At 37.9% G+C, this 13132-nt stretch overlaps 1 protein-coding gene across 5 annotated transcripts in view; it reads left to right on the top strand.

The window, feature by feature from the left end:
- Positions 1 to 8681, top strand: part of LOC133580634 (abl interactor 1-like) — a 114106-nt gene extending 105425 nt beyond the window's left edge. For 3 of the 5 annotated variants that reach the window (XR_009812226.1, XR_009812230.1, XR_009812229.1), the window contains 2 exons: positions 6270 to 6598; positions 6682 to 8681. The gene's annotated coding sequence lies outside the window, so the exon portion shown is untranslated. The remainder of the gene's footprint in view (positions 1 to 6269; positions 6599 to 6681) is intronic. The other 2 variants (XR_009812227.1, XR_009812228.1) reach the window with 2 other exon arrangements.
- Positions 8682 to 13132: the final 4451 nt, after the last annotated feature.

The following is a 13132-nucleotide window of genomic DNA, read 5'->3' on the forward strand; positions in this document are numbered from 1 at the left end:
TTCTTATATACTTGTTTTTTTCTTACGCCACGGTGATTCTCTCCTTCTTTAATCGCTGGTCTGTTGTCTTCTTTGGACTCATATTGAGTTAGCAAAATGGAGAAAACTTGTCAAAAGGCGAAAAAACGTAGAAAAAGCACGGACGCTGAAGAAGCGCTGAGATGTGACTAGTAGTGTAGCGAGGGGTTAGCCTCCTCAAAATGCTTTTCCCTGCTTTTTGCCTGCAGGCAGGACACAAAAATAATGAATGAATGAAGTGTTCGCACACCCAGGCATATTCGGCGTAATCGAAAAGTTGGTTAATCGAAAAGTTGGTATAATAAAGCAAATTTCTCCATAAGAAACAATGTAAATATGAAGTCCCGTCGGTGCCCTCACAAACGATCAGAAAGCACAAAAATCTTTAACTTATAAAAATTCTATTGCCACAATAACAAACATGTAAAAAAAGTGAAAATCCACTTAAATTACCATCGGCAAAGGAGGAGCAGATGAGAAACGAGCAGACAGATAGAGAGAGAAGAGAGGGATCGGGGGGAAGGGTCGTGTGTGTGTGTGTGCTTTGAAAGAGGCGTCGCTGAACGAGGTAGCTTTTTTCCTTTGCTGTGAAATAAGTCTACTTTGGCATATTTTTCCAGAAACGTCCGTTCTCATCACAATTAAAACTTGCTGTTGTATGAAGCCTGCTTATTCGGCGCAATCTAAAAGTTGGTTAATCAAAAAGTTCATATAATGAAGCAAATTTCTCCATAAGAAACAATGTAAATATGAATCCCGTCGGTGCCCTCACAAACAATCGGAAAGCACAAAAATCCCTAACTTATAAAAAATCGTATTGCTACAGTAACAAACATGTGTAAAAAAGTGAAAATTCGCTAAATTAACATCGGCAAAGGAGGAGTTGAAGAGAAAAGTGCAAACAGAAGTACAGAAGAGAAGTTTGTGCCTTTTTTTTTAACATCAGGGCGATTCTCTCCTTCTTTCATCACTGGTCTGTTGTCTTTTTGGTACTCATAATGAGTTAGCAAAACTTGTCAAAAGGCGAAAAAACGTAGAAAAAGCACGGACGCTGAGGAAGCGCTGAGATGTGACTAGTTGTGTATTGAGGGGTTAGCCTCCTCAAAATGCTGTGCCCTGACTTTTGCCTGTAGGCGGTACACAAAAATAATGAATGAATGAAGTGTTCGCACATATTCAGTGTAATCTAAAAGTTGGTTAATCGAAAAGTTCATATAGTGAAGCAAATTTCCCCATAAGAAACAATGTAAATATGAAGTCCCATCGGTGCCCTCACAAACGATCAGAAATCCCAAAAATCCTTAACTTATAAAAAACCGTATTGCTACGGTAACAAACATGTAAAAAAGTGAAAAATCACTTATATTAACATCGGCAAAGGAGGAGCTGACGAGAAGGGAGGGATCAGGGGGAGGGGCTGTATGTGTGTGTGTGTGTTCTTGTATTTCCACACTTCTTGAGACACCAACAAGGAAACGTACCGTCCATATGAGGACCGGTGAACAAGTTAGGACATAAATCATGGTCCCAATGCGGAAAAACCATTGCATCTAATAGAGAATGTCTCATTTGCACCCCCTGGTGGTAAAATCTCTCAAAATGAGGGTTGTCCCAAAAAGGAGGGATTTTTCACATTGACTTGTTTGTCGGTTTTAAAAGTGCTCCCCCCTCTGGTGAACATATGAAATAACAAGTGTGTGTAAACATTTGAAGTGCTCCCCCTCTGGCCAACATATGAAATAACAAGCGTGTTTACACATTTGAAGTGCTCCCCCTCTGTTCAAACATATGAAATAACAAGTGTGCGTAAGAGATTGAAATACGCTCCCTTTGACCAAAATGAATTTATAAAAAATAAATAAATATGTATATAGAGACATACTGTAATAACTTGATATAAAAAACGTATATTAAAAATAAATAAAATTAACTAAAAGCTTATTTTATCTTATATTTGCATAGTTTGTATATATTATTAATGTTGTAAATACAAATATTTATATATATAGAAAGGGTGGTCCTAAAGAGGTGGGCATTTTTCGGATGTCTCAAGAAGGTAAGAAATACAAAAATGTGTTTGTGTGTGCCTTGGAATGAGGTAGCTTTGTTCTTTCGCTGTGAAATAAGTCTGCGTTGGCATATTTTTTTAAGTTTTTTTTTTTTTTTTTTTAAAGTCAGTTCTCATCACAATTAAAACGTGCTGTGGTACAAAGCCTGCTTTGTAGATCATTCCCATATACACATGGTTCGCACACGGAGGCGTATTCGGCGCAATCTAAAAATTGGTAAATGGGGGTTCCACTGTACACACCATTCGGACAAAAATATCGGGATGCATGCAATGAAATAAAACCGGAAGCTCGTCATTAGGCTGAAATTACTTTTTCCCCCCAAACCGTTCCCACAGATTGATGAGGAACAACAGGATGAAATACAAGTCTGTGTCTTGCAATACTTTTGTTCATAAAGTGTCAATCTGAATTTATCTAAGCTGCTGTCTGATGCCACAAGAACAATCATTTGTCACTAAGGGACGTCAAACGTGTCAACTTCCAATCAGAAACAGATCAAAAAGCGTGATGCCTTTTTGTTGTATTCCAACTAAAAAAGCCCAAAACCAGTGAAGTTGGCACCTTGTTTAAATGGTAAATAAAAACAGAATACAATGATTTGCAAATCCTTTTCAATTTATATTCAATTGAATGGACTGCAAAGACAAGATATTTAATGTTCACACTGAGAAACTTTTTTTTTTTTTGCAAATAATCATGAACTTGGTATTTAATGGCTGAAATAAGCAGGGGCGTCCATGATAATGTTGCTTGGATGGCAACATATGTTGTTCCAAAACCTGTATGTACCTTTCAGCATTAACGGTGCCTTCACAGATGTGTAAGTTACCCGTGCCTTGGGCACTAATACACCCCCATACCATCACAGATGCTGACTTTTCAACTTTTCAACAATCCGGATGGTTCTTTTCCTCTTTGTTACGGAGGACACGACGTCCAGTTTCCCAAAACAAATTGAAATGTGGACTCGTCAGACCACAGAACACTTTTCCACTTTGCTTCAGTCCATTTTAGATGAGCTCGGGCCCAGTGGAGCCGGCGGCGTTTCTGGGTGTTGTTGATAAATAGCTGTGGCTTTGCATAGTAGAGTTTTAACTTGCACTTACAGGTGTAGCGACAAACTGTAGTTACTGACAGTGGTTTTCTGAAGTGTTCCTCAGCCCATGTGGTGATCAGGGATGATGTTTGATAAGAAATTATCGAGTTCGAGCCCATTATCAAACCGATTCCTTGTCGATTCTCTTATCGAATCCAAATAGGTTGTTGTATATGGAAAAAAACACACAATATTTGGTTTAACAAAAGCTCACTTTTATTTTATAAGAAAAAAATAAAAGAAAAAAATAAATATTGACTGTTACCCCCCTAAAAAAATTAAATAAATAAATATTGACACGACACGGTTCTCGAACGTTCAGGTTATGTGCGGCCTGAACATGTTTCAACATGTTTGTTGTACTTGCTCCCCTTACATGAGAGCGAAGCCTGGCAATAATTGCATATTGTCGTTTCCTGGTCGTATTTTTTTGGTAAAATGAAGCCATGTCTTGAGGCGTTTTTTCCAGTCCATTATTTTCGCTGCTTTCTGTATCTGCCGCCTAATGACTGAGCTACGTCATTTCCTGTGATGTCCCACAGGGCATTTCCTGTGGGACGGGATTCGAATAAAGAACCAACTCTTTTTTCTTTACCATAGTGGCCTCGATAACGGGAACCGGTTCTCAAAAAGGGATTTCGAGTCCATGGAATCAGGTCTTTTCTTATAGAACAACCGGGAGAACCGGTTTCGAACATCATCCCTAGTGGTGATATCCTTTACACACTGATGTCGCTTTGTGATGCAGTACCGCCTGAGGGATCCAAGGTCTGTAACATATTTTCTTATATGCAGGGATTTCTCCAGATTCTCCGAACCTTTTGATGATATTACAGACCGTGGATGGTGAAATCCCTAAATTCCTCGCAATAGCTCATTGAGAATTGTTGTTCTTAAACAATTTGCTCACGCATTTGTTCACAAAATGGTGACCATCGCCCCGTCCTTGTTTGTGAACGACCGAGCATTTCATGCAAGCTGCTTTTATACCCAATCATGGCACCCACCCGTTCTCAATTAGCCTGTTCACCTGTGGGATGTTACAAATAAGTGCATTCCTCAACTTTCTCAATCTTTTTTGCCACTTGTGCCAGCTTTTTTGAAACATTTTGCAGCCATCAAATTCCAAATGAGCTAATATTTGCAAAAAATAACAAAGTTTACCAGTTTGAGCGTTAAATATCTTGTCTTTGCAGTCTATTCCATTGAATATAAGTTGAAAAGGATTACAAAATCATTGTATTCTGGTTTTATTTACCATTTACACAACGTGCCAACTTCACTGGTTTTGGGTTTTGTAAAAAAAAAAAAGCAGACATGCTGCCAATGTTGCGTTCCTACTTCCCATTTACGATTGTACTTTTCCATCATGATGTGACGACTTTTCTACCCGAGGAATTTCTAGCCTTGCATTCGACTTGCTTTTTACATCTACTGTAAGGTTTGCTGTAGAGATTTATTTCTACCTTTTCATGGAAGAAATCATGGCACAAGCGCTGATGTGCAGGACGTTTGTGACGTTTTGTCGCGTAACATCGAGCATTTCAGGGCACCGCATGGGTCGAAGCGACTGTTTTTTTAAAAAATGTTTTGTTTTTAAACGTGTTTTTTTTGTATGACGGGGGAACGATTGGTAACTTAAGTGTTGATGAGAATCTTTGTCTTCTCCGAGTTTGTACATAGCATGTGTTCACTGAAATGAATGTACAGTCTTTTTTGTAATAAACACGTTCAAAGGAATTGAAACTAAAATGTAAGATTTGTGTCATCAGTCATGCTTGAAAAGTGTCGAACAATATATTTTTTTTTAAATCAATAAATAATAGTATTTAGATCGTAAAAAAAGGTTTTAATGGAAACTTGTCATTCTTTATATTCATTGTGGATTGTCACTGAAAATCATGTTTTATATTCTAGTTTCTTCAAAATAGCCACCCTTTGCTCTGATTGCTGTTTCGCGCACTCTTGGCATTCTCTCCATGAGCTTCAAGAGGTAGTCACCTGAAATGGTTTTCACTACACAGCTGTGCTTGAAGCCCATCGAGAGAATGCCAAGAGTGTGCATTAATCAGTAATCAGAGCAAAAGGGTGGCTATTTTGAAGAAATTACAACTATATATATTTTTACGACATATTACAGTACCACTGGTTTTTTTGTCGCCAAAATTTTACAGTAAAATCTAGTGTTTTTTTGTTACAAAGAAACACTACCACTGTTTTTTTTTTATTATTCTGTCTGTTATTCTATTCTTTTTTTTACAGTAAAAAGTGGTAGTACCATTTTTTTCATTTACAGTAACACACCGTATAAACAACAACCGTAGATTTTACGGTAAAAAAAAAAAAAAAAGTATACTTCGTCACCAGAATTTTACTGTAAAAAAACAAAAAAAACAATGGTAGAGTTTTTTCAATTTACAGTAATGTGCTCTAAAATCACTTTAAATATTAACGTAAAATCTATTGTCATTTTTACACTGTACAATTTTCAAGGTAAAAGTTGATTTTCATGACAAAAAAATGATTTTCAAAGTAAAAGTTGATTTTCAAGACAAAAAATGATTTTCAAGTTAAAAGTTGATTTTCATGACCAAAAAATGATTTTCAAGGTAAAAGTTGATTTTCAGGACAAAAAAATGATTTTCAAGGTAAAAGTTGATTTTCATGACCAAAAAATGATTTTCAAGGTAAAAGTTGATTTTCAGGACAAAAAAATGATTTTCAAGGTAAAAGTTGATTTTCATGACAAAAAATTATTTTCAAGTAAAAGTTGATTTTCAGGACAGAAAAATTATTTTCAAGGTAAAAGTTGATTTTCATGAAAAAAAATATTTTCAAGGTAAAAGTTGATTTTCATGCCAAAAAATGATTTTCAAGGTAAAAGTTGATTTTCATGAAAAAAAATGATTTTCAAGGTAAAAGTTGATTTTCAAGACAAAAAATGATTTTCAAGGTAAAAGTTGATTTTCATGAAAAAAAATGATTTATTAATTTTTAAAACACAGGCATTATTTTTTTCTGTCAAAATGGAAAAAACAAAGTTAGAAATGATAAAGTACTTTAATGATGCATTTTACTTTCAGGCATGTGGGCCATTTAAATAATTTGGCGGGCCAGATCTGGTCTTTGGGCCTTGAGTTTGACGCCCGTGACCTCGGACCCCCAAAGTGGCAGGGGGCCACTAGGTAGCTTTCTTTAGCCAAGCACGTAATGGAACCCAGTAAAGTGCCTAAAGTTGTTTTATACGTTATGTCCTGTAGTTTTCACGGCGTCTGATCAGTCATTTTGCAGTGAAAACACATGAAAAGTCGACCCCGAGAAGCCAGCAGGGAGTGCAGTACCGAGGTGCGACACAAGAGGGCGCCATTACTCAGCTCATCGCTCACAAGCTGCCAAGCGTCGCATCAACAAGGTGATTAGGGAGAAGCATAGTCATCATTAATGGACAAGACTGTGGTTTAAGTTGACTTAAAGGTATACTTTATGTTTCTATAGCACCATCCATCCATCCATCCATTTTCTACCACTTATTCCCTTTGGGGTCGCGGGGGGCGCTGGAGCCTATCTCAGCTACAATCGGGCGGAAGGCGGCGTACACCCTGGACAAGTCGCCACCTCATCGCAGGGCCAACACAGATAGACAGACAACATTCACACTCACATTCACACACTAGGGCCAATTTAGTGTTGCCAATCAACCTATCCCCAGGTGCATGTCTTTGGAGGTGGGAGGAAGCCGGAGTACCCGGAGGGAACCCACGCAGTCACAGGGAGAACATGCAAACTCCACACAGAAAGATCCCGAGCCCGGGATTGAACCCAAGACTACTCAGGACCTTCGTATTGTGAGGCAGATGCACTAACCCCTCTTCCACCGTGCTGTTTCTATAGCACATTTTTCAAAAACACTTTTTTACTTTGAAGGGGAACAGCACTTTTTTCGTAATTTTGTCTTTGGTTCACAACCTCGAAAAGGACGGTAGAAAATGCGTTATGAGAGACAAGAACACACGTTTGTTTTTTTTAGGATTGTAAAGATTGGAAAATGCGGCTAATAAGAGTCACAGTTGGTACAAAATGCGGCTGTTAGACTTTTGACAAGAACAAGAAAATTTGATCATATTACGCCTATACTGTATATACCTCTATATACCTTGTGGAGGGGGGCGTGGCCTGCGGGCCTGCCGCGGAGAGGGGTATGTAGGGACCGGCCTCGAAAGCAGTGGCAGGTGAGTGGATTGCCCAGCTGGGGCTTGTTATCTAATCACCTGTCGCCTTTCTTGGCAGCAGCCGGGCAGAGACACGTTGTTAGAATGATTGTTTCTAAATTATCACAAAAACTTTGTATCACATTGAGTTCCTGACAAGAAGACAAAAGGCTGTCTTTGAAACCTACCAAGAGTAAGGCTCGTAAAATTCCACTGTGTAAGGGGGGGGAGCAAGATGAAGGTGTTCCTGTGTTCTTTCATGTATGGCAGTGGTCCCCAACCTTTTTGTAACTGCGGACCGGTCAACGCTTGAAAATTTGTCCCGCGGACCGGTGGTGTTTTTTTTTTTGTCATAAAAAAATAAAATTATGCGTGCTTACGGACTGTATCCCTGCACACTGTATTGACCTATATTGATATATAATGTAGGAACCAGAATATTAATAACAGAAAGAAACAACCCTTTTGTGTGAATGAGTGTAAATGGGGGAAGAAGGTTTTTTGGGTTGGTGCACTAATTGTAAGTGTATCTTGTGTTTTTTATGTTGATTTAATAAAATAAAATAAACTTTTTTTTTTTTTTTAATTAATTTCTTGTGCGGCCTGGTACCAATCGATCCACGGACCGGTGGTTGGGGACCACTGATGTATGGTAATCAACAGAAGGATGGTGTTCTGGCCCAAGGACTTTAGAGCGGAGAGATGACAGGATCTGCCCAATTTCCAGACGACCTCTTTTTGAACTATTTTACAAACTCTTTTTGAACTATTTTATGGAACTCTTTTTGAACTATTTTACGAACTCTTTTTGAACTGACCTTTCCTGTGAATTGTTTACGACCTTTTCTGTGAACTTTGTGCGACCTTTGTCGTTTGGACACAAAGGTGGCCATGTGGTCGGGCAGGGTCCAAAATAAAAGGAGGAGGCGTGCAATCTTTTGGCAGAGCGTGCTGGAGACTGTGCAAGAGTACAGTGTGTCCAGGCGTGTCTCCTCAAATGAGTCCAAATTGAATTTTGTCTCTGTTTAATTCTTTGCCTCTTGTCTTGTTTAATAGATGTCATCAGTGTTTGAACCTGACACACACAAATTGATGAGAACAGTAAATTGATGAGAACCAATTAAAACAGAAGACCATTTAATTTGTAAAATTATATCATTTAAACCATTTTGGTTGTATAAAACGCTTAAAGGTGAAAGGATGTGTTGAAGTGCTGATGTATTTAACAGTGCAAGTGATATAAAGTGATCAACATTTAGGATTCAAAGGTGTTGTAATAAAAGTGTAGTTAACTACGTCCACAGCTCTGAGCCGCCAAGTTGACTTGTACTTTCTTCCACTCAGCTTGGAAAATGCCCCACTTCATTTTGCTCTGTAACGCCACGCGCTCCCTCCGACCCTTTTTAGTGTCCCCCACCTTCTGCCCGCCGTCCGCGTCGTCCTCTACCTTCGCCGGCTTTGCCTGCGCTCTCTCCGCCTCTTCCTGCAGCCACTTGTCTTGGTTCTTCCTGTAGCGCTGCCTCTCTCTCTCCCGCCGCCTCTCTCTACTCCTGTGACCCGCGCCGGGCGGCCTCGCAAAGCGTCTTGGTCTCCATCTTTGGATGAGAATGAAACGTGCATTGCCATCTCACGCGGGACATATTCAAACACACAATGTGATCCCGTGGCATTCAAACCACTATAATTACACTAAGACACCTGTCAATCAATACTTAGCCTGGGTTTCATGGCCAATTTCTCAAATTGATTCAATTTCAATTTATAAGGTTCTAAATCAGGGGTGTCCAAACTTTTTCCACTGAAAAATCAAAGCATGCATCGGTATTTGTCTCTATCAAAAACCAAAACAAAATATATATATATATATTTTTTTTAAACTTTAGGGCTCCCCTCAAGTTTAGTCTTAGTCATCAAAAATAAGTAATATTTATTTTTTTATTCACTTCTTAAATCTCTGATTAATTTGAGGTCTATCTGTTGATATTGTCAGGACTTGGTCCTTGGTGTTTGTTTTTCCGGAAGGCAACGGAAAGTTGGCTCGGGCGAGACGGGAATGTGAGTACATATTTATTTTTACTATAACAAAAAGAACAAACTAAAGGTGCGCACAAGGCGGAAGTACAAACTTGACAAATGAAACAAAACTTGCAAAAAGGCAAAAACCTATGAACGTGAAACAAAAACTTACTTGGCAAGGAACTGTGAACATGGCATGAAGCAGAGTGATGATAAAGTGTGATGTCGCCAGAAAGACAGCCTGGCAACTGGAAGCTTAAATAATAGTGACATGATTAGTGAAAGCTGGTTGCTATGGTGACAAGACAAACAAAAGTGCACAAAAAGTCCAAAAACGAAACCGAACATGACTAAAACAAAACATGATCACACAGACAAAGGGACGGCGTGGGGCAGTGGAAGAATGGCCGTGCGCGACCCGAGGGTCCCTGGTTCAATCCCCACCTAGTACCAACCTCGTCATGTCCGTTGTGTCCTGAGCAAGACACTTCACCCTTGCTCCTGATGGGTGCTGGTTAGCGCCTTGCATGGCAGCTCCCTCCATCAGTGTGTGAATGTGTGTGTGAATGGGTAAATGTGGAAGTAGTGTCAAAGCGCTTTGAGTACCTTGAAGGTAGAAAAGCGCTATACAAGTACAACCCATTTATCATTTATCATTTACATGACAGATATAAAGTAATACGTTTTATGCCTTGTCAAAAAAACAAACAATTTTTTTTTTTAATGGCAAAAACACAAATTATGAATACATTTACCCCAAAAAATGTTAACGTGGAATATTTGGTATAAAGTAATTGCAGCCTCATATTGGTTAATAATTCATAAAAACACTTATTTTAATTCATTATTAATATTTTAATAATGACAATAATTTTTTTTTTTTACTTTCAACACTTAAGTCTTTAGATCAACTTCCGATCTATCCGTCGATTATAAGCTTTTATTTTTTAATACTTATTTTTGTTTGTTTTATTTCCTTTTTGTCAAATAAATCTATGTTATATATATATATATATATATATGTGTAATGTGTATATATACATACATACATATGTATATACATGTGTATATATGTATATACATGTGTATATATGTACCGTATATATATATAAATATATACACATGTGTATATATGTATATATATATGTATGTATATATATTAAGATGTACGTATGTATATGTATATATATATATACATACATACACACATACATATATATATATATATATATATATATATTGCTTTTAAAAAATTAATTTTATGCCTTTTTTTTTTTTTTTTAAAGAAAACCCTGTTTTTTATGGCAAAAAAGCAAAATGTGCAGTATTTTGCCCAAAAAGTTTTCAAACTGGAATATTTGAAGTAATTTGAGCCTTTAATATGTCAAGCATTCCTACCATTTATTTTAATTCATTATTTTCTGAGTAATGATAGTTTAAGAAAAAAATCCCACTAAAGTTATTGGGGACTCAAAGCAGCCCCACTCATAAAAGTGTAAAAATCAGGTCACAATTTTTACTCTTTTTTTAACTGTCAACACTTAAGTCGCGAAATCAACTTCAGATGTATCTGGATAATAAGCTTGTATTATTTCTATATGTTTTATGCCCTTTTTTTTTTAATCAAAGAAAACATTTTATATGGCAAACACACACAATTTGGAATATTTTTTTTACCCAAAAAATATTTCAAAGTGAAATTATTGATCTGAGCTAGTTGGAGCCTTGAATAGGTCAATAATTTATCATATGGATTTTGATTCGTTATTATTTTCTGAGGAATGATAAAATAAAAAATAAAAATAAAACAAATAGCCTGCAATGGCAGCTTTTTTAAATATTGTATTTATTTTTATCTTTTTATCTTAGTACCAATGTTCTTGTGTTTTTATGTTTCATCTATAAATGTACAATTATGGTTATTATGGTTTATTTCTCAGGGTTGGGGAGTTTTTGTGACCCAGGTTGGGTCAGCTTTTAATAAACATCTTCCACTGGCACAACAGCACCCCCACCTGGCTGTAAATGGGATGTACCCTGTTTGAATTGGGTTATTAGTAAACACAATGTACATCACAGTACATGCTAAACTATTTGGGGAAAATACATTATCTTAGCATTGTGTTTAATATAAAAAAGCAAGAAGTTGTTAATGTTATATCTCATTAATAATAATGAAATATTGTACGAATCCAATAATTATCGTGCGTCTGGCAACCAAGTGTGGCTAAGTGGAAGCTTTTTTCACCCAAACAGTGCTGTTTTGTTTAAACTTTAAACAAAACAAACAGTCAGGTTTACTTTAAACTTTAAAGTAAACCTGCCTCATAATCTACACTTAGGGTTTTAGTCATAACAATGTCAAAAATAAGTAATATATATACAGTGGGGCAAAAAAGTATTTAGTCAGCCACCAATTGTGCAAGTTCTCCCACTTAAAATGATGACAGAGGTCTGTAATTTTCATCATAGGTACACTTCAACTGTGAGAGACAGAATGTGAAAAAAAAATCCAGGAATTCACATTGTAGGATTTTTAAATAATTTATTTGTAAATGATGGTGGAAAATAAGTATTTGGTCAATAACAAAAATTCAACTCAACACTTTGTAATATAACCTTTGATGGCAATAACAGAGGTCAAACGATTACTATAGGTCTTTACCAGGTTTGCACACACAGTAGCTGGTATTTTGGCCCATTCCTCCATGCAGATCTTCTCGAGAGCAGTGATGTTTTGGGGCTGTCGCCGAGCAACACGGACTTTCAACTCCCTCCACAGATTTTCTATGGGGTTGAGGTCTGGAGACTAGCTAGGCCACTCCAGGACTTTCAAATGCTTCTTACAGAGCCGCTTCTTACAGAGCCACTCCTTCGTTGCCCGGGCGGTGTGTTTGGGATCATTGTCATGATCCCACGTTTCATCTTCAAAGCTCTCACTGATGGAAGGAGGTTTTGGCTCAAAATCTCACGATACATGGCCCCCTTCATTCTTTCCTTAACACGGATCAGTCGGCCTGTCCCCTTAGCAGAAAAACAGCCCCAAAGCATGATGTTTCCACCCCCATGCTTCACAGTAGGTATGGTGTTCTTAGGATGCAACTCAGTATTCTTCTTCCTCCAAACACGATGAGTTGAGTTTATACCAAAAAGTTCTATTTTGGTTTCATCTGACCACATGACATTCTCCCAATCCTCTGCTGTATCATCCATGTGCTCTCTAACAAACTTCAGACGGGCCTGGACATGCACTGGCTTAAGCAGGGGGACACGTCTGGCACTGCAGGATTTGATTCCCTGTCGGCGTAGTGTGTTACTGATGGTAACCTTTGTTACTTTGGTCCCAGCTCTCTGCAGGTCATTCACCAGGTCCCCCCGTGTGGTTCTGGGATTTTTGCTCACCGTTCTCATGATCATTTTGACCCCACGGGATGAGATCTTGCGTGGAGCCCCAGATCGAGGGAGATTATCAGTGCTCTTGTATGTCTTCTATTTTCTGATAATTGGTCCCACAGTTGATTTTTTCACACCAAGCTGCTTGCCTATTGTAGATTCACTCTTCACAGTCTGGTGCAGGTCTACAATTCTCTTCCTGGTGTCCTTCGACAGCTCTTTGGTCTTGGCCATAGTGCAGTTTGGAGTCTGACTGTTTGAGGGTGTGGACAGGTGTCTTTTGTACAGATAACAAGTTCAAACAGGTGCCATTAATACAGGTAACGAGT

This window comes from Nerophis lumbriciformis, linkage group LG03, assembly GCF_033978685.3.
Source record: "Nerophis lumbriciformis linkage group LG03, RoL_Nlum_v2.1, whole genome shotgun sequence".
Lineage (NCBI taxonomy): Eukaryota > Metazoa > Chordata > Actinopteri > Syngnathiformes > Syngnathidae > Nerophis > Nerophis lumbriciformis.